Genomic DNA, 22,897 nt, shown 5'->3' with positions numbered 1-22,897 from the left:
TACCTTTCCACACCTCATAACAAGTCTTCCTAGTATGAGGATGCATGTGAATTCTATTGGAAGTATAACAAGTAGTATTGATGGCTTTAGCCCAAAAATGTGTCGGAAGTTCACGTTGATTTAGCATTGTTCGGGCCATTTCTTGAAGGACACGATTCTTTCTCTCAACTACCCCATTTTCTTGAGGTGTTCTAGGAACGGAAAACTCATGTTTGATTCCTAGAAAATGACAAAATTCTCGAAAATTAGAATTATCAAATTCTCTCTTCCTATCACTCTTAATCCTTTCAATGGAATACATTTTTTTTCATTTTGAAATTTCAAACCAATGTCCTTGAAATTTATGAATTTCTCACTCTCATCTCTTAGGAATGCAAACCATGCATACCTAGAATAGTCATCAACCATCACCAAAATGTATTTCTTGCCACCTAAACTCTCAGTTCTCATTGGTCCCATGAGGTCCATGTGTAAGAGTTTTAAAGGTTTAAAGGTCAAAATTTCATTAACTCTCCTATGTGTACTCCTAGTTTTTCTCTTTTGACAAGTACCACAAATAAGATTAGAGGGTTTTCCAAGCTTAGGAATCCCTTTGATGACTTCATTATTAGCAACCTTCATCAAGTCACGATAGTTTAAATGACCCAACCTATGGTGCCACAAATTGATTGATTCAACTTTTGAACTACCACACACAAAGGGAAAAGAAGAAGAAGAGGTAGAAGGATTTCGATAAATGACATAGCAATTATCAAAAGCTCTCAAACCAATCATTAGACAATTTTCATTCAAATCAAACACTTTATATAAATTTTGTGAAAATTGAACATTGAACTTCTTGTCACATATTTGACTAATGCTAATCAAGTTAACTTTCAATCCTTTCACATATAAGACTTCTTCAAGGTTAGGGATGTCGGGAGTATAAATTGTCTTTCCCTTTCATACTAGCAACATTACCATCACCAAAAGTCACATTTCCTCCATTAAATTCAGTGAAATTAGTGAAGAATGATCTATTACTTGTCATATGACATGAACAACCACTATCAAAGAACCATGAGTGTGACTCACTAGCCTTAAGTGTAATGTGAACAACAAGGCAATCAAGTTCATTTTTTTTCACCCATATTTGTTTGACACTTGTGACTTTGGTCATTCCATTGGAAGTGCTTCCTTGGAAAAAATTTCTGATGAGAGACATTTGAATCCCTCTTGAACACTCTCTTGCCTCCTTGCAACAACCTATTTCTTAAAGTAAATGAGTCATTCATTAGGTTGGTCAACTTCTTTTGGAAACTCTCAAACATCCTGGTATAACATCTATCAACTATGTGTCCCATTTTAGTGCAATGAGTGCAATGAAGTTTCAATTTAGGAGAAATTTTCTTAGGGACCACTCCTTCACAAGGCTTGACAAAAATTGTTTTACCACTACTTGGAGTGGTAGTTTCATCAACAAAACCTAAGCTTCTTTTATCAAATGATTTCCTTCTTGAATTGATCAAATCACTAAGTCTTTTAAAGCTAGGATGTGACTCTTTTTTCCTAAGACTTAACTCATTCTTAAACAATTGATTTTCACTCTTCAATTCATCACACATTTTCTTCATGTCAAAATGTTCACTCTCAAGAAAGGTGATTTTATCTAGCAAAGAATTCTTTTCTCCCTTTAGAGCTTTAATCTCATTGATTAAACTCCTTTTAGAAGCCTTCACTCAACCTGTTCCTGTTTGAGACTTAGGCACTCCTTGTATAAAGTCTCATATGTAGAGTCAAAACTCATCTCATCACCATTAGAGTCACTTGACTCACAAGACTCACTAAGAACCTTTTTCTTGAGTGGTTCCTCAATGACACTTGCCATGAAGGCTGTGAAATTAGTGCATTCCTCAATTGCATTGGATTCTTTTTCACTTGATTGACATGATTCTATGTCACTTCAAGTGACTTGCATGGCTTTCTTTCCTTTTTTTTTTTTTTTTTTGGAGGGACATTTGGTGGCATAGTGCGACTTTCCCCCACACTTGAAGCACTCAACCTCAAGGTTCTTTTTGACACTGTTGTCTTTCTTTTTGTCTTTTACATTTGATTTTCCCATTGAATTGTTCCATTTTTTAGCATCTTCCTTGAACTTCTTATATTTCCTAAACTTCATGTATTTTTTGAATTTTCTATCAAATCTAGCAACTTCTCCATTCGACAATTTCTCATCACCTTCACCTTCAAAACCTAAGGAATCCTCTTTAATGGAATTCAAGGCAATGCCCTCTGATTTCCTAGGTGATTCAAGAGTCATTTCAAAGGTTTGGAATGAACCTACAAGTTCATCTACTTTCAAGGAATCCATATCCTTGGACTCTTCAATGGCGGTGACTTTTGCTCTAAATCTCTTCAAAAGAGATCTTATAATTTTTCTAACTACTTTGGAATTAGGGATGAGCTCACCTAGATTAAAGCTAGAATTCACAATGTCCATCAGTTTTGCATGAAACTCTCCAAAGTTGTCATGATCTTCCATCCTAATTGTCTCAAACCTAGAGGTCAACATTTGAAGTTTGGACACTTTCACAGCATTAGTGCCTTCATGAGTCACTTGGAGGATATCCCAAGCCTTCTTAGCCGAAGTACATGTGGCTATCCCATGGAATTCATCCGTGCTAATGGCATTAAAGATGGAATACATGGCTCTAACATTGTTCTCACTAGCTTCATTATCACCTCTATCCCATTCCAACTTAGGCTTGATAATATTAATTGGTCTACCTTCTTTATCCAACACCTTAGGTGGAGACCAACCAAATTCAACGGCATTCCAAACTTTTTCACTTTCCATTTTGAGAAAATATTGCATTCTCACTTCCAATGAGAATCATTTTCACCAATTAAGAATAGTGGTCTCCTAATGGAAGCTCCCTCTTGATAAGGTTCCATAATTGAGATTCAAGGATTGAATTTTTTTTTTTCTTTAAAAACCCGCCCTAATACCAATTGAAAAGGTGAATCTCAATAATGGAATACACATAGAAAGGGGTGAATAGGTGTTTTGAACAATTTTTTTTTTAAAAAAATCTTAACTCAAATTAACAAACCTTGAAACTTTTTAAGCAATTTTTTTTTTGTCTTCAGACATTCTCAAAAACACAAATTATAAATCACATGCATATATGAATGCAACAACAATCCCCAACAATATTAAAATGCAATTCACATGCACATGATACAACACTCCCAAACTCAAATCAACTTAAACTAAATTTAGATAAAAACAAGATCATTATACCTCAAAATGTCAATGATCAACAATCATAAATAGCTTCAAAGATGATTCATAGCCATTTCTCTTCATCATTCAATCAAATAATAGACAATCAAAATTCTAATAAATTGATAAAACTAAAAACTAATGCTAAGAAAAGAAAGAAAGACAATGTGACACCACAAATTTATGTGGAAAACCTCCGAAGAGATAAAAAAACTATGGGCCTACTACCAATCGAAAAACTCCTCTATGAAGAATAAAAATTGAGCACAAGGTTTTACTTAGTTCAAACCAACCAATCATTGTCGGGCCACTTGACTGGTACCTTCACTTTCAGCTTCTTACCTTCATCTTCCGAAACACACTTGGAGTTCGCACCAAGCTCAATCCTGACCTTTTCTTGAATCCACACAAGAAGAAAATTGGTTGTTGCACAACCTAAGAGAATGAGAGATGAATGTTTCAGAAATCAACCTAAGTTCATTTTCAAAAAATCCATTAAAAAAATAATTATTGGAAAACTAGGATGGAATTTTCTTAGACAGTAAACGATCTCAAATATGGAAATGGAATGAAAAGCTCTCCACGATTGTTGCAGTCTCTCCTCCCAGAAATGGGAGAAATTTGATTTTATATGAGAATGAAACCCTTAATCCAAGGGTTGGTAATTGATCTTAGAAACAAGTTAGTTGGATCGATCTGCCCCTGCACCTGGATTGATCCAGAAACAGGGGAATAAAAGTCTTGCACGAAAAACTATTTCTCCTAGCTTTCTTAACTCATTTAAAGATGAAAAAACAGGGTTGATTCACATTCAATCAACAACACTTAGCTACATACCTCAACCTCTTAGCAAAGTCTTAATCTTCAAAGGTCAAGTAGTCCGAAGAGGGATTGGTAAATTGAGTTAGGGGACACTTACGAATTTTGTCCGGAATTACCAATCTAACTAAACACTCACGAAAACAAATATGAAATTTAAAAAAATAAAAATAAAAATAGCAATACAATCAAGAAATTTCACCTACACTTGATGAAATCAAAGAAATGCATAAAATCCCAATGAAGAACCGAGTAATAGAAAAAACATTATTCTAAGCCATTCTACACTACTCACCAAGGTTTGACGGATGATAAGCCCTTGTGTTCTACTTATATGCCAATATTTTTTAATTTTTTGTATCAAACATGATGTGACTAGATTTTCTATATTACCAAAAATGATTACAATTTCTTATTTTTGGATATTGTAGTAGGTCCTAAATATTTTAATTAAAATATAGTATTAGTTATTTGTTATATTGTTGCGGATCCTATCATAATTGCTAAGGCTTTGTTTGGTAACATGTTTTCAACATGAGCCCTTATCCTTTACTTACATATCAATCTTTTCTAATTATGCATATCAAACATGGTGTGATTAGATTTTCTATATCTCCAAAACTGATTTGAGTTTCTTATTTTGGATCTTCTAGTGGATCCGATCCTGTCATAATTGCTAAAGTCTTGTTTGGTAACATGTTTTCAACATGAGCCCTGATGCTTTACTTATATGCCAATCTTTTTTTATTATGCATATCAAACATGGTGTAACTCGACTTTCTATATTATCAAGAATGATTTGAGTTTCTTGTTTTGGGTCTTCTAGTGGATATTAAATATTTCAATTAAGATGTCATATTAGCTATAAGTTATATTGTTGCATACCCTGTCATAACTATTAAACTTTGTTTTTAAAAACAATTTTTGGAAATTATTCTTTGATATTTTATAAAACAAAAGTTTGTTAGAAAACCTAAAATTTTCTTAGCTTGTTTTTATATTTTTTAAATAATTTTTATCTACATTGTTTTAATTTTAATCATTTTCCAAATTTGTATAAATATTTTTTTAAAATAGTTATTAAAAAATAAGTGAAAATAATTTAAAACAATTGAGATATGTTATTCGAAACACTAATTTTTGGGGTTAAACAACAGAAACTATTATTTATTTTCTAGTTATTACGTGTGTTTTTCTTGTTTTTTGGTCATAGAAAATATAAATCTATTTTAAAAAATAGTTGTTAAATAGAGCCTTTAAGGTGTCTTTTTTTTTTTTTCCTTGCCTTGTTTGTATGTTAGAGCCTAACGAGGACTTGATTCCACGCTTTTCTTTTCGGTCTTCCCTCCGATTTCCTCTTCCAATGCCACCAAGGCCAATAAGGGCTATTCAAGTCACCACTAGTAATACCCCTTATGATTTTGGCCTTGGAAACTGGTTTTAAAAATAATTTTCTATTCTTTAGCACAAAATTTATTTCTTTCATTTTAAAAACATATTTGACAATTTTTTATTTAAAAGTTTTCTATAAACATGCTTTTGAGAACAAATTTAAAATATTTTCAATTATATTTATGTTTACAATCTAAAATATAAAAAATATTTTTAAAAAAAGTTACCCTACTAAATATATACTAGTTTTCAGGATGTTGAGTTGAGAAAACTATTTTTTATATTTGACCTCCCAAATATAATTTTATCCTTGAAAATAATTACAAAATACCCATAATAACTATATTTAAAAATAATTTTTTAAACATGGTTTTCAAAAGTTTGGAATCTCATGGTTAATAGCAAATATTCCCCACAAGTTGAGTATTTTAATTTTGGAATATTGTTGTAGATCTTGCCATTATTGCATATGGGAAACTACTATGACCATTTCATGGATTTTACTCAGCAAACTGTCTACTAGGTTTCAAGTTTATACCTTTATTTTTTCCTCCCTTACTTATTTGATAGGGGGTAAAATTGGGTTAGTAGTTGTTTGGTAAAACTTAATATTTACTACACTACAAGAAAAAAGGTCATTGTTGACATATATTATCTTGACTTAAGGTGATATGTGTCAATATTGCCTATTTAAATGAACAACTATGACATATACAACTTGTTTAAACCAATAATGACATATATAAAATTTGTTGAATTCTTTCATGACTTATATAATAGAATCTTGACAAATAATTTATAAGTCAATGTATTCAAGGTACTTAAATAAAAGCAATAATGATAATAATTTGTTTGATATGTATGTATCTAATTTACTTACAAATTAAGTATTATAAATTGAAGTGACAACAATCAATTTTGATTAAGGAAGTCAATATTTGATCAATTTTTTTAGTAATGTAAATATCAATTTTTATTTTTTTAATCAAAATGATTAAATCATTTTTTTTGTCTATATCAATAGCACTAAAATAAATTTTTGTACATAATTTTTTATTCACTAATTTTAGTGAAATAAAATTTGCTACATCATGGTTTTTTTATAACTGAATATAAATAAAATCAATACTAATAAAGTATTTTTTTATTCATTAATGTTAATGATTTTTTTTTTTGAGTTGGTATTAATATAATCTTTTTTTCATAAATTATTTTTCATTATTTTTAAATTAGTAATTAACTTGTATTTGATTTAAAAATAATTAATAAATTTGTGTAAGCTTGAAAATTAAGATATTTGGAATTTTGATTTATCAATTGTTCGACATAATATCAGGTTTCAAAATTTTATTTTTAAGTTAACTCATACAAATTTAGACATTAGGAAAGAAGAAAATTAATTATGGAAAATTGACATTATAAAAGTTATAAATATATTCCATAAATTGATTCTCATAAGTTTATTATTATTATTATTATTATTATTATTATTTGTTTATTTACTTTATGTTTTTATTTTTTATTTTATTTTCATTTCTTTTTTAAAATGTTTATTTTATTTTATTTACCTTAAAAAAAAAAAGAGGCTTTGAAAAAAGAAAAACAATCCAGCTCCATTCGGGAAAAATCTCTCTCTCTAAACTGATGGTTCCTGCTGAGTGGTAGAAAGGGAAATTAGGTTTTTGATTTTGAGAAGCAATCTTCTGGGTTTTGACATTTAAGGCATAAACTACTCATTGAAACGCATTTGTTTCTGATTATCTGGTCTTAGCCATATCTTAATTATTCGCAAATTTCTAGCCCCAAATTTCATTCTGTTCTTATTCGAATCGATATCTGAGTAAGAGTATGTCCGTGTCATTAACCCATCTTTCTTGGTGGTTGTGGAGTGGAAAACACCAAGAGCCCAAAAGACTCTCCAATGGATCTTCTTTAAATTCTTTTCAAGATTCAGGTTTGTGGGAGTCGGATGCTTTGAAATTCCCTTTAGTTAAGGGGCTTCTTCGTTGACATTTCAATTTTTTTTTCTCCCAAAACCTCTTGATTCTTTGAATCTCAAAGTCTCTCAATCTCCCGAACCTCGATCCACACAGATCTTTGATTTCTGCTAATTTTTTTTTTTTTTTGTCTTCGTTGAATGTTCAACCTAGGGTTTTGATTTTGTCTGTTCCAGTTATTGCTTCGATCTCCTGGATCTCAGTTCCGAATTTACCTAGGGTTTGATCGTTTGATTGTTGGATTGTTTGGTTGATCATGGAGGCGATCGACGAGCTCGTGCAATTGTCAGGGTCTATGCGCCAGGTCACGGCGCTGCTGGCAGATGAAGATGCGGACAAGAATTTGAGTTCCAGTTCTTCTCGCAGGGGTTCGACTTTTCTTAACGTTGTTGCTCTTGGAAATGTCGGACATCCTGTTTAATAGGACATCCTGTTTAATGAACCCCATCTACAAACGATGGCCAATGATGAGCATCTTCGCAAGGCCTTCTCCTACTTTGATAGGAATGGTAATGGCTATATTGAGCGAGATGAGCTTCGGGATGCCTTGATGGAAGATGGAGCAGATGATTGTACAGATGTAGCAAATGACATCTTCCAAGAAGTGGACACGGACAAAGTAAAGATCCAGTAGTTTGCCATCAACTCGATTTTCATCCAACAGATTATAAATGACTTTTTTTTTGTCTTACAATGCAGAATGGGTGAATTAGTTATGATGAATTTGTGGCTATGATGAAAACTGGAACAGATTGGAGAAAGGCTTCTAGGCATTATTCAAGAGGGAGATTCAACAGTCTAAGCATTAAGCTGATAAAGGATGGTTCTCTAAACTTGGGGAATGAGTAACATATACACAAGGTTGGTCTTTTGTTCATCCACACAAGAAAAGTACTGGATCATTCCCAATTTATCTTGGACTTGCTTTCTTTTGTGATAATTTGTTGGGGGGCTATTGGTTGAATGGGGTCCCTTCTGATTACTGGCTTACAAGGGATCATGGAGGGGTGAGTACATCTTATTCATGTCTTCTTCATATGTTAATTGAGTAAAACATGAGGCCTTGTAGCTATGGTACGACATGTATGGTTCTGTCTTTTTACCACTTCAACCTTCTGTGGTCGTTTCTGGTTGGCGACATGAAATTGGTGAACTCTGTGGTGCTGTAGTATATCCTTGTCAAATAAATATTGTCTTGTAGCGTATGTGTTGTGCTCTAACATGTATATATAGGAAAAGTGACATATGCTTGTCCAGGATGCATCACACTGTCAAGGGACATGTTGCATACATTTTGGCTTGGTTTTGTGCAATGGTAGCTTTTTCTGATCAATTACAATACTAAATTAACCCTACAGTGTAGAATGGGCTTGTTGTTTCATTATATTTCAGTATTGTAACAGCATAGTAATGTTAGGAGGCTAGTAATTAGTAATGCTAGGAGTTTGTTGTGTCAATATTTGCTTAAAAATCAAAACCCTGCGAGAATATGGTGCTACTCGGGCTCTAATATGTATTGATTTACAAAAGGATGGTTCCCTAAGCAGCATATTCTCGCAGGGTTTTGATTTTTAAGCAATTATCAAGCTGCATCAGACCAGAAAATCCTTGCTGCTGTTCAGGCTCTCCTATTAAATCAGGGTCTTAGAAGTACATCTGAAATGCCATGGGTTGCTTTAATTGGGCAATCTATTTCAATTGCCTCTGCACACTCTGGATCTGTTGGGTCTACATGAGTTTGATAGCGTGCACAAAAAAATGTCTATTGTCATCAAATTCCCCAACGATACTGTGAAAGTCTTGGTGAAAGGTGTTGATTCTTAATGTTTAGCATTTTTGCAAAAGACAGTGGGAGGAATAGTCATGTAAGGCCTACAACTCAGAGCCATTTGACTGAATATTCATCACAAGGCTTACTTACACTTGTAGTTGCTGCTAGGGATATTACTGATGAGGAACTTTCAGAGTGGCAGTGCAAGTATGAAGATGCAAGCACTTCATTGACTGATAGATTTGTAAAACTTCGTCAAACAACAGCTTTCACTGAATGCAAATTAAATCTTCTTGGGGCTACTAGGATGAGAATAAGGCTGCCACTTTGAACCTCCACTACACATCAGTTTATTTTTTGTAAAAAAAAAAAAAAAATGCTACCACTTTAAGAATATAGGACCACCAGATTTTGTGAAAGGCATCCACACGTTTTGATGAATTTGGAGGGCAACCATACCATGCAAAGAAGATGACTGCCACTTTAAGAATATAGGTTTAGTTATTTTTTATTTATTATTCTTTAATCTTATCATTATTATTGGTGAATTAACCTTATTTTTGTAGAATCACTTATGCTTGTTATACAGGTATGCTCTCTATTTTCCCATTTTAAAGTTTCATGAATATGTATGTCATTAAGAACTGTATCCTCGTTTGATATTGACTTTGGGTGCCTTGATATTCATTTGATTTCCTTTGATAAAATGCATGTTGAGTAATATAATACTTGAAAATTGTTATTTTGATACTTGTTACTTACTTTTCTATTAACGTGTGTCTATCCTACTAGGTATTCAAGAAATATAGCAAAAAAGAAGAAGATGATGAAGAATTAATGACCACCTCTTACGAAGATAGTATTGTACTTTTCAATTTAAGTTTGTATATTATCTTAATTGAATATTTGTAATTAGTTTTTTTTTTTTTTTTGTATATAGAAAATAGAGAGTAAGTAGAAAAAGATTTATTCCATTGTGTTTTTAATATTCAAATGTATCTATAATAATTTTTCCCTTGAGTAATAGTTTATTTACATTATTTTAGGACTTAGTTATTATTATCATAATTAAATATGTATCAAATTTAATTTGGAAACAAGTTTCATATGGTAACGAGTTTATTTTCCATTAAAACTAAAAATTATAGTAAAATAATATTAAATTTGTCATAGGCAACCTTGACAGATGGCCAATGCCCAACATTGACATTGCAATAGCTAGAAACCTTGACATATTATACTTATCCTTGACATTTATTGTAGCAACCTTAAACAGAAGAGCAAGTTAACATTGACATATGATTAAAAAATCTTGACATATGTTGAATCTAACCTTGACAAAAGTGAAAGAAACATTGACATATGTCATACTAACAAAGATTCGATCATTGGTAGAAATAGAAACAACCTTGACATATGTAAATGTCAAGGTAGATTTAAACTTTTCTTGACACTGGCATAGATGACATATATAAATAGTAACATACCTTGACAGATATACCCTACCTTGATGGTGAAAAACTGTCAACGAAAGGCTTTTTTCTTGTAGTGCTACTTGATATTCAAAGTAGACTTACTATAAGTTAAATTATTCTTAATAAAAACTCATTACATAATTTTTTACTTTTAACCATTAAGGTTATTTGATAAAATTTAACTTACAATATATTCTGAATAATCAACCTTAAATATTTATCCTTATTAATTTTAACTAATACTTATTATCATTAAATTTTATTAATATTTATTTTTATTATTCTTAAGAAATAATTTTTTTTTATTAAACATCCATATTTTAAGTATCGAGAGACGCATAAGATAACCACAAAATATTTATTATAGAAAAATGAGTCATGAATGTGAAATCATGCTTGTAAAACAATACAAATGAGATAATAAAGATTTGAGATTAAAAATAAGTTAACTATTTTGATTTGATACTTTAAGTTATTTTTAACTTTAAGTTGTGGTATTAAGTTATTTTACAAAGTATACTTAATCTACTTAATAACTTAAATTAAGTTATTGAGTCATATTAAGTCATTAAGCCAATTTACTAAACACCTTTTTAATCTCAGATTTTTTTGAGTTAGTCCTAAGCTTGAGCTTCATTTAAGCTGACTAATTAATTTTTGCCTAAGCTAATCTTTGGAATTATATAATTTTTTAAATATACTTAAATGGCATGAATTTTTAAGAGTTTTAAGAATTTTCTTTTTATTTTTTAATCATTCCTAAATAGTGTTATTTTATCTAAATTTTTAATCTATATATTTTATTTGATTTTCATTCAAGGACCAATTGCATTCTAAAGAGTTCAACATTTTTTCTTTAATTACATAATCAAATTAAAATTATAATTTAAAAAGATAATATTGGGATTGAAAAGTTTTATTAGAAATAAAATAATTTTTTCACTAGTTTTAAGGAGAAGAAACGTTGTTTATGATTTCTAAATTGAGGTTTTTTTTTTTTTTTTTTCAATTCATAAATTTTTATTAAGTTTTTTTAAAAAAATTGACTTAAAGGCAATTCACCTCATAACTTCAAGACAATATTCAAATTTGGGTTGCACTCAAAGATCATGAACTTCAAGAGACCAAACATACAACTTGAAGGTTGAAGAGCAGGACCCTAATTAATTAAACCTTCCATTTTAAATAAAGATTACAAGCCTAAGCCATGGGAATTCTTCACTGCATTCATTCATTATTATGACAACAGCAAGTTGGAGGAGAACCACTAGCCAACATGCACACACCTTTGGGAAACCCATTGGAAATACAAGCCATATTGCAATCTGGAAAATCTACACAATCTCCAAGACAGGGTTCTTCCACAGGCAAAGCTTCTACAGCAAAAACATCCTCAAATTATTATTACTGCAAAACCTAGCTGCTTGAACACTTACTCAAAACTTTTGTTACTTAAAACAATCTCGGGTTTAATTGTTTTATTTGTTTGTCATTAAAATAAAAATTGATAAATTCTATTGCTTTACTCTCACAATCTGAACAAAAATAAATAAGTGATAAAGATAAGGATTCAGTCTGAACTGAATTGATAAGGATTTAACAGTTTGAATTGCTAAGAATTCTAGTGATCAATATGATAAGACTCAATCAGTTTATGGTAAGGCTTTATGATAAGGTTGCTCAATCAGTTTATAGGCTTAATCAGTTTTTTGTTTAAGTTTCGGTTCACTTTAAATTCTGCCGTAACTCCTAATTATATAGTAAGTTATTCAAGTCAATAAACTTGCAATTCTCTTTATGATATTAGAGCCATCATCCTGAAAAATGGCATCAATCACTAGAGACCAAACACCCTATTCTTCTTTGAATGTCCAGAATAGTCTAGCCATTGAAATACATTAACCCAACCACCTCAGCTTCCATCAAACACCCTTAACCATTCCCTGAACATCAAGCTAGATGAACACAATTATCTGTAGTGGAGATCCCAGATTCTCACAATTATCAGAACCTATGATTTAGAAGATTACGTCAAGGGCATGATAGAATGTGCTCTCAAAACTCTTCCAAATTCAAACACTATCAATACTCTGTATTGACAATGGCAAAGAGATGATTAGACAATTATGAATTAGATTTTCTCATCATTATTAGAAGGAATGCATGCTCAGATCATTAATTCAACAACTTCATTTGCAGCTTGGGACTACTTAGAAAAGTTGTTCACCTCTCAATCAAGAGCAAGAATCAGGCAATATCGAATTCAACTTCAATCCGCAAAGAAAGTTACCCTTTCCATGATTGAATACTTGGTAAAAATGCAATGGTTTGTAGACAAATTAAATGGCAGGAGCTGGCCATTTGGTGCCACATGAAGAGCAAATTGAACATATCCTAAATGGTTTGAGTTCTGAGTATGAATCTTTTGTCACATCTATCAGCAGCAGACCTGGAGGTACGGGTGAACCTGATATAAGAGAATTAAGAAGTCTCTTACTGATTCAAGAGAATCATTTGGATATCACAAATGAAGGTCAAGAAACTCTGCTACAAGGCTCAACAAATATTGCAGTTCAAAATGGCAATAAAAAAAAATACCTAGGCTTTCTATCAACACAACAATCCATCAATGAACAATGATCAGAGAAATAATTCTAGTGATAAGAATTCTCAACATTTTTAGAACAAAAATCTGCAAAATAACAATTTTTCTGGCAGGGGTCATGGATATGAACGAGCTAAAAGCCTAGGAAATTATTGAAATAAATCCAAGCCACAATGTCAGGTTTGTGGAAAGCTTGGTCACATAGCAGCCATATGTTATTATAGATTTGATCAAACCTATCAAGGCCCAAATGTCAGTCAGCACATAGCTAATCTTGCAGCTATGACAGCTTCTCCACATACAATCAATGATATGAACTAGTATCCAGATTTAGGGGCTTCTAATCACATTATTCCTGATATTAACAACCGGTCAATGCCAGTAGAGTCTGGAGGAGCCGACAAAATTCTGTAGGGAAATGGCCAAGGTTTGACCATCACTCATTTTGGGCATGCTGCTATTCATTCTAACAATAAATCTTCGCTTCTAAATAATTTATTTTGTGTGCCTGCCATAACAAATTACTTGCTTAGTGTATCTAAATTTACCTCTAACAACAACACCTTCATTGAATTTCATCCTTCTTTCTGTGTTGTCAAGGATTCAACCATAGGGAAAGTTTTACTCAAAGGGAAGCTTGACTTATCAAGTGGGCTTTACCAACTTCAACTTTAAAATCTGGGGTAAAAAATAAACTCAAGAAGCCTATAGAATAATTCCATAGGGTCAGTAAGTTTTTTTTTCAGTGTTATTTATCTTTAGTTTGAATTTGAATGAAAGTCAATGGCATCATTGAGTTTTTTTTCAGTATTATTTATCTTTAGTTTGAATTCGAATGTAAGTCTATGGCATCATTGCCTTGGACATCCTTCTATGAAAGTTGTTGAATCTTTACTTTCTAATTGTAAAGTTCAAGTTCAAGGCAATAAAGATCAGTCTTTCTTTTGTTCAGCATGCTAACTTGGAAAGGCACGTAAGCTTCCTTTTAACCACTCTACTTCTATGACAACTGAACCCTTAGAATTAATATACTCAGATATTTGGTGTTCATCACCTGTGCCTTCTTTAAATGGGGCAAGGTACTACATCTACTTCATTGACAACTTCACCATATATACATTGATGTTTCCCATCAAACAAAAATCTGATGCACTCCCTATTTTCAAGCAATTCAAGGTTTTTGTTGAACTTCAATTTAATAAAAAAATAAAAACACTTCAAACTAATTGGGGTTAGGAGTATAGGTCTTTCGCTAATTTCCTTGCAACTTTTGGTGTCAAACATTGGCATCCATGTCCTCACACAAATGAACAAGAAGGAAATGCAGAAAGAAAACATAAGGCACATTGTTGAAATGGGCTTAACCTTACTTGCACAAGCATCCATGCCTTTAAAATTTTGGGAACAAGTCTTTGGAACTACAGTTTATTTGATAAATAGACTTCCTACACTAGTGTTAAAGAATAGATCACCCTATCAAGCTCTTTATTACCAAAAACCTAATCTTATTCATTTAAAAGTTTTTGGGAGTGAGTGTTTTCCTTATACATGTCCCTACAACATCTACAAACTTGAGTTTAGATCCAAACCTTGCATCTTCTTAGGGTATAGTTTGTCACACAAGGGATACAAGTGCTTCCATTTGGAAATAGGAAGAACATTTATTTCTAGGCATGTAATTTTTAATGAGTTGTCATTTCCTTTCAACAATCTACAATCCAAAATTATTCATTCCAAACCTCCTACTCATGTTACTATCCTAACTCATTTTGATCCCTGCAGCTCTAATGTTCCTTCTCAATCTCTTCCATCAATTTCTCAGTGAAGTCAAATCCCCAACTCTTCAACTATAGATACTTCATCATCAGAAGAGTCTCCAACCCAAAATTTTGATACTCTTGTACCTGCTGATCCTCATATCTCCACACTCTCTACTCATCCTATGTAAACTCGTTCCAAGTTAGGCATTTTCAAACCTCGAGTCCTGGTTGCCTGAGTGTCCTCCACTACTAAACCAAATTCTCATATTCAAGCCTTGCACATTCCTGAATGGACAACATCAATTCAAGAAGATTATAATGCTCTTCTTCGTAACAACACATGGTCACTCGTGCCTTTACCCCCTAACCAGAGTGTCATTGGCTGTAAGTGGGTTTTCAGGTTAAAGAAAAATCCATATGGATCCATACAAAGGCACAAAGCTCAATTGGTTGCAAAAGAGTTCACTTAAAGACCCAGTTTTGATTTTAGTGACATTTCCCCCCTGTTGTAAAGGCAACAATAATCAGAATTATCCTTGCTCTTGCAGTTCACTACAATTGGCCACTTCGCCAAGTCGACATCAATAATGCCTTCTTACATGGTGATCTCATTGAGTTGGTGTTTATGCAACAACCTCCTGGCTTTGAAAATGCAACTACTCCTACATATGTATGCAAGTTGAATAAAGCTCTCTATGACCTCAAACAGGCACCACGAGCTTGGTTCGCCAAGCTGACATCAACACTGACTATGTGGGGTTTCACAATATCTAAGTCAGATTCTTCACTAATGATTTATGCCTCTAAAGACAACTTAATTTTCTTACTTATTAATTTATGTTGATGACATAGTTGTCATAGACAACAACAATCAACTTATTTCAATATGTCAGCTTGGTGAACCAAGCTCGTGAACATCAACACTGACTATGTGGGGTTTCACAACATCTAAGTCAGATTCTTCACTAATGATTTATGCCTCTAAAGGCAACTTAATTTTCTTACTTATTTATGTTGATCACATAGTTGTCATATACAACAACAATCATCTTATTTCAAAGTTCATCTTTGATCTTCATCACCAGTTTGCACTCAAAGATATGGGCTAGTTTCATCAACTTCTTAGGATTGAGGTAACTCACCAAAGTACATGACTTCATCTCACTCAAACCAAGTATATTGAGGATCTTCTAACCAAGACTCGAATGATTGGAGCAACACCAATAACAACACCATGCCTCACCTCCTTTCAATTATCTCAATATGATGGCACTCCACTTGAAAATGCAATAATGTATAGAAGTATAGTAGGTGCACTTCAATATCTAACCCTCACTCGTCCAGAAATTACTTTTGTTGTTAACAAAGCAAGCTAATTCATGCATAAGCCAATTGACCTACATTAGAAAGCTATCAAAAGATTGCTACAGTACCTTAAAGGAAATATGCATCATGGCCTCTCTATTACACCAACATCACAGCTTGATTTGGTTGCATATCCAAATGCTAACTGGGCCAACAATTTAGATAATCACAAATCCACTGGTGGTTATTGCATTTATCTAGGGTCATCTTTAGTTTCATGGAATGCTAAGAAGCAATCTATTGTCTGTTGCTCCAGTACTGAATCAGAATATCGCAGCCTAGTAAATACTACCGCTTAGCTTGCTTGGATCCAATCTCTTCTTATAGAGCTTCATGTTTATCTTCCTCAAACTCTGATTATATGGTGTGACAACATGAGTGCCTCTGCCTTGGTTGCAAACCCCATACTTCATGCTTGTAGTAAGCATATCAAGTTGGATTTTCACTTTCTATATCGATATAAAACCACCAATATTTCGGCAAATTCACCAAATTTTCCCTGATTTTTTCTCCAATAGATTAGAGGCCTTCCTATATCGATATTTCACCAATAGTTTATCAAAATTTCCGGACATTTTCATCCATCATAAATATATATAAGAGCGCATATTGCATATGTTTAGCAAAAGGCAATTTCCACAAAATAATAATATTCAGAAAGAAATACATAAAATGACACCAATGCATGGAAGCCAAATCAAAGCGGAAAAAGGTTAATAAAATGAAACTGGTGGACACCAGACATAAAACTACTTGAAGTTTGAAGGTTGAAGGGCAAGACCCTAATGAAACCTTTTATTTTAAACAAATATTACAAGGCAAAGCCATGGGAATTCTTGACTGCATTCATTGATTCTTACTACAGCAGCAAGCCGGAGGAGAGCCACCCAACCCCAAGCACGCACCTCCTCTGATATACCCTTTGGAATAACAAGCGTTATTGCAGTCTGGAAAATCTGAGCATGCTCCAATGCAGGGTATGTCCACATTCAAAGCTTCCACTGCAAAAACATCCTCAAATTATTATTTTTGCACAACCTACATCAACACTTGTTCAAAATTTTTGTTACTTCAAATAATCCCAGGTTTTATAGCTTTATTGGCGTTTCGTTCAAGAAAAAAAAAAAAAAGAAGAAGAAGAAGATAAAGTAATTATAGTGGTTTACTCCTACAATTTGAACAAAATAAATATGAAAAAAAAAAAAAATCGCAATACAACCAAGAAATTTCACCTGAACTTGATGAAATCAAAGCAATGCATAAAATTCCAATGAAGAAGAACTGAGTGACAGAAGAAACATTGTTAGAAGCCATTCTACGCAGCGCACCAAGGTTTGACAGATGACCAGCCCTTATGTTCTATTTATAAGCCAATATTTTCTGATTGTCCATATCAAACATGACGTGACTAGATTTTCTATATTACCAAAACTGATTTGAGTTTCTTATTTTTGGATACTGTAGTAGATCCTAAATATTTTGATAAAGATGTTGTATTAATTATATGTTATATTGTTTGGATCCTATCAAAGCTGTCAAGGCTTTTTTTTTTTAAAGTGTTTTTGAAAATTACTCTATGATATTTTATAAAGTAAAAGTAGAAAATGCTCTTAACCCATTTTTCATATTTTTTAAATAAATTTTAAAAATAATTTTTATTTATAATATTTTTTTTTAGTCATTCTTTATATTTGTATAATTATTTTTTAAAACAGTCTAACAAATACTTAATTCCATGTTTTTCACTATTTCTTTCAATGTCCTCTTCCAACACCGGTTGTAAAATTGAGTTATTCAATTAAAAACTAAACTGAATTTGCATTTATTTTATTTTCCCTATTTGTCTAGAGGGCTAAATTGGGAGTTTTTCTTTATTACCTAAAATTTTTAAACAAATTTATTTGAATTATAATAATGAATCTACTAATTAAACAATTCATTAATAGAACATCTAGAACTATGTGTCAAAGGATGAGATAATGTCCATATTAAAAAAAAATATTATTTATTAAAATTGTACATGCATTTTACGCCTAAAAATTTTATATAAATATATTTAATATGAGATGGAGATTAAAAAAATTATTAAAAGGTATTTTTTCTAAAAAAATATAAAATTAAAGTTATTTTTTTAAAAAAAGTATTTATTTTATCCATTTTTTTTTATATCTCATTAAGAGATCTTTTAAATTTCATCATTTTGAAATATCATTAAAAATTATTGACAATAACTATTTTTAAAAATGGTTTTTAAAAACATTTTCAAATATATCTAATTTTGGAATCTCATGGTTAATAGCAAATATGCCCACATTCCCGAAGAGTTGCCATTATTGCATATAGGGAACCGGTCCTCGAAGTCACTGCTTTGTTAAGTGTCTATGCAAGGTAACGTAAAATAGACAAATTGACCATTTTATGGATTTTACTTGGGAAGCACAACATAACAACTTAGTTTCAACAAAGTTGAGGTCTTTAGCATTCTTGGGTTTATAATAACAATATCTATAATCTAAAATCCAAAATCCAAATGTCAAAATGGGTTGTATCTTAAGCTCACATAATGTTCATTTTATCATTCAGGCCCACCTTCCACACTTAATGGATTTTTAGTAAAACCCAACCCTATGAGCCCATATTCGTTATGAAGCCCACTCCACCCTAAGCCAATTAATGGGTTGTATCTTAAGCCCACATGATGTAGACATGTCTCTACCTTAGATGAGTATTGTTTTTATAAATTAAGTTTGTAAATAATTTGAATCAAATTTATTACTATTGTCATGAGCAATGTTTTGAAAATTGGACCGAATCGATCAGTGCCCCAACCGTGAACCATGACATTTCTAGTCTAGTTTCCTTAATTAAACTGCGTAACCATTGGACCAACTACTTGAACCGATGACCTGACCAGACCAATCAATCCAACCACTAACCGATGGCATTTCCATTTCTAGTCTAGTTTCCTTAATTGAACTACCTAGCCATTGGACTGACTATAAACTGCCTTTACTGACAATCGGACCAATGACCCAGAGGAATTGGATGGTTCTTTTTATCATTCAGGCCCACCTTCCACATGTAATGGATTTTTTTGGTAAAAACTCAATCCTATAAGCCCTTATTTGTTATGGAGCCCACTCCACCCCAAGCCAATTAATGGGTTGTATATTAAGCCCACATGATGTGGACATGCCTCTACCTTGGATGAGTATTGTTTTCATAGACCTCCTTATTTTTATCAACATCCAATGTGGGATTACCGATATTAATCAATAAAAAACAATCCACAAATCCACCAAAAAGGGCTTGAACCTTAAACCTCAAATTAAGGAACTAACATAAGGCACCACTCGGGTACACTTTTCCAAATGATAACAAACAAAAGAAAATATATTCCTTTCTAAAGAAATTTATAATATTAAATAAAAATAATATAATATTTTTTAAAATTGTAAAATTAGTTAAAATCATAAAATTAGTTAAAATTATAAAATTAGTTAAAATTAAATAATTGAATTTTCTTTCATTTCAATATATTCACATTTAAATATTATACATATTCTATGTAATAAAATTTAAAATATTAATACTTTTATACTTATGCATGATTTAATTTGATTATATATATCAAAGATGAAAAATAATATTATTGATTTTTAATGTATTTATATATATATATATATATATATATATATATATATATATTAAATTTTTTATAATTATTTTTAATTTTAATAATATATTATATATTTATGATATCATCGGTTCAACCGTAGTTCAATAACCAATCCAACCATTGAATTGTGAACTAAAAACTTTTCTAATTTATTTACTGGTCCAATTATGGAATTATTGGCTATATGTATTGAATTTAACGATGGAAGGAAGAAGTGTTTCATGAACTTTGTAAATATGTATATTAAATCAGATTTTTTTATTATTATTATTGTATATTAAGAATGTGTAGATCAAAATCTTATCATTATTATTATTATTATTATTATTATTATTATTATTATTATATTTTTATCTTATTATTACTTTATTTATTGGATCCTTATATGAGGTGAAAGTAAAATTCATGTCATGAATCAATTTAGTAATATTTTGTAATTTATGCTTAATTTTATTCATGTAAATAAAACTTAAATTCTTAAAATTGTTAATTAGATCTTGTTTAGATAAATAAAACCATGCAATTCAAAGACACTTATTTCCCTCTCTTATTATTAAGATTGTATTCATCAATTAGTTAATTCACACCAAAGTTTCCTCCACTTGCATATTAGAGACTGTAGGCATATGAGCTTAGAGGGGTGCTGCGATTTATCCTCGTTCCAAGTGATATGAACATGAATGCTTAAATAACAACAAACTCAAATAAGGATATAAAAGAAAACCAAAATCATAATAAATAAATTTATTAAGGAAAACTTATTTTGTTACATGATGTCATGCTTCTAAGGGCTCTAACCTAACAATGAGATTGTACTTCTTAAGTATATAGATTCATACTTTCAATTTAATGAGGATTCTCATAGGTTTGCCTCTAGGTATGTGTACACTTTAAATGGTTTTTGTTACTTTAAAAACAACAAAGGAGCTTGTTTGACTTAGGATGTTCTCTATGGGGTTGAGGGTAGTTCTCTTGGTTGTATCATCCATGCTTCAATTTTATAATAATAATGAGTTGGTGGCATGGTTTAAAGAACCAAGCAACCACTAGAAGGGAAAACAAATAGAGAGGAAGTGCTACCTATTTTTTGAGATAATTTTGAGAGGTGATATGACTATGTAGCATATTCTTTTAATGGTGCCTAGTCTACTTTTAAGGCTAGAAGGAGTTTGTTGGAATAAAGCCCTTAAGTAAGACATGATAAAAAGTTATAATTGAGTTTCCATTAAATAATCTATTAATTACATTAAGATTTAATTGAACTTTCAAGTGTGCATCACCTACTTTGTTCATGACTTGTGTATATTAAGAGTTGCACAAAAGATCTAAGTTATAGGTTCCTTGCAAATTGAGAAGTTGTTCATTGCCAGTTCATGGACTTAGGTAATCCATCTAAGGTTGTAGTGTACTACCTCTTAATTGAAGGGATGGCTTGTCTTGGTCTTAGCCATCGGGATGGTTTTCTCATGGTGAGTGCACTAGTGTATGTGATGCACATTAGACAAAACCTCAATGAATCATGACATAAGGCTATTAATTATCATAATTCACCAAGCTACTATTGCATGGGCTCTTAACCTTGAGAGAGTATTGAGTCTATGCCAAAGTTAAGAGGAGACTTTGACATATAGGTGAGACCCTAAAGTGGTCATATATCCCTATAGATTGGGTCACTATTGATGAAGAAGGCTAGTGGTAACATGTATTCTCAATAGAGGCACCATGATTTCTTATGGATTGAAACAGTGTGTTCCTCTTGGATGATCCAAAAGACATGTGATCTTAAAGACTATTGGTGTAACATTTCCTTCAGTGGAAATTTGACATATGTTCCTTGGAGTTAAAGTATGTCAATTGATCATATAATAAATGTGATCTATAACACAAGAATTGGAGAGGTAATCTTAATAGGTGATAGAACTACCTTGTTAAATTATAAACACTAGTTCATGGGGACTCTGCATGTAGTGAATAGTAAGTTACAAACCCAAACTATGTCTCATTAATTATGTAGGGTATGGGAGTACAGTTTATTCTCTTTAGTGAAATGTTGAATCAATTTCAAAATTAGATTATGAGGGACTTGACCTTCTTATGGGTCCCAATGGTTCCCACTTTGAGTCATATACCATGATAGGCATAATTTATGAGGGTTGAATTGACTCTAAGTTCACTCTTGTGCATAAAAGTGTTTTGGTAATTACACAAGGTTACATAGGGGATAATGAACAAGTTCTTTAGATTGGGTTAATTGATTAATTAGATGTCACTATGTGTTTAATTAATCAATTAGGGCCCGTTTTGGGACATATAATTGATTAATCAATGGGTCCTAATTGATTATTTAACCACATAAGGACATCTAATTAATCAATTAGCCTAATCTAAAGAACTTGTTTATTATCCCCTATGCAACCCTATGTAATTACTAAAATACCCTTATGCATAAGAGTGAACCTAGAGTCAATCCAACCCTCATAAACCATGTCATCATGGTATATTAGCTCAAATTAGGGACCACTAAGACCTATAAGAGTACTTGCTATCTTATAATCTAATTCTGAAGTTGATTCAACATTTTACTAAAAAGAATCAACCGCACTTCAATACCCTATGTAAATAACAATGAGACGTAGCTTGGGTCTGTGACCCACTATCAACTTCATGCAGACTCCACATGAACTAGTGTCCGTAATCTAACAAGGTAGTGTTATCACCTATTAAGATTACCTCTCAAATCATTGAATTACATATCCCACTTATTATGTG

General features: G+C 31.7%; 1 long non-coding RNA gene across 1 annotated transcript; it reads left to right on the top strand.

The window, feature by feature from the left end:
- Positions 1-7,593: 7,593 nt before the first annotated feature.
- LOC109122865 (uncharacterized) lies at positions 7,594-10,268 on the top strand. Its single transcript, XR_002030392.2, has 2 exons — positions 7,594-8,480; positions 10,037-10,268. It is a non-coding gene; the product is annotated as an uncharacterized LOC109122865 (long non-coding RNA).
- The last annotated feature ends 12,629 nt before the right edge of the window (positions 10,269-22,897 follow it).

The sequence above is a fragment of the Vitis vinifera genome, chromosome 7 (genome assembly GCF_030704535.1).
Source record: "Vitis vinifera cultivar Pinot Noir 40024 chromosome 7, ASM3070453v1".
Taxonomy (NCBI): domain Eukaryota; kingdom Viridiplantae; phylum Streptophyta; class Magnoliopsida; order Vitales; family Vitaceae; genus Vitis; species Vitis vinifera.
This window is presented reverse-complemented; position numbering and strand designations above follow the sequence as displayed.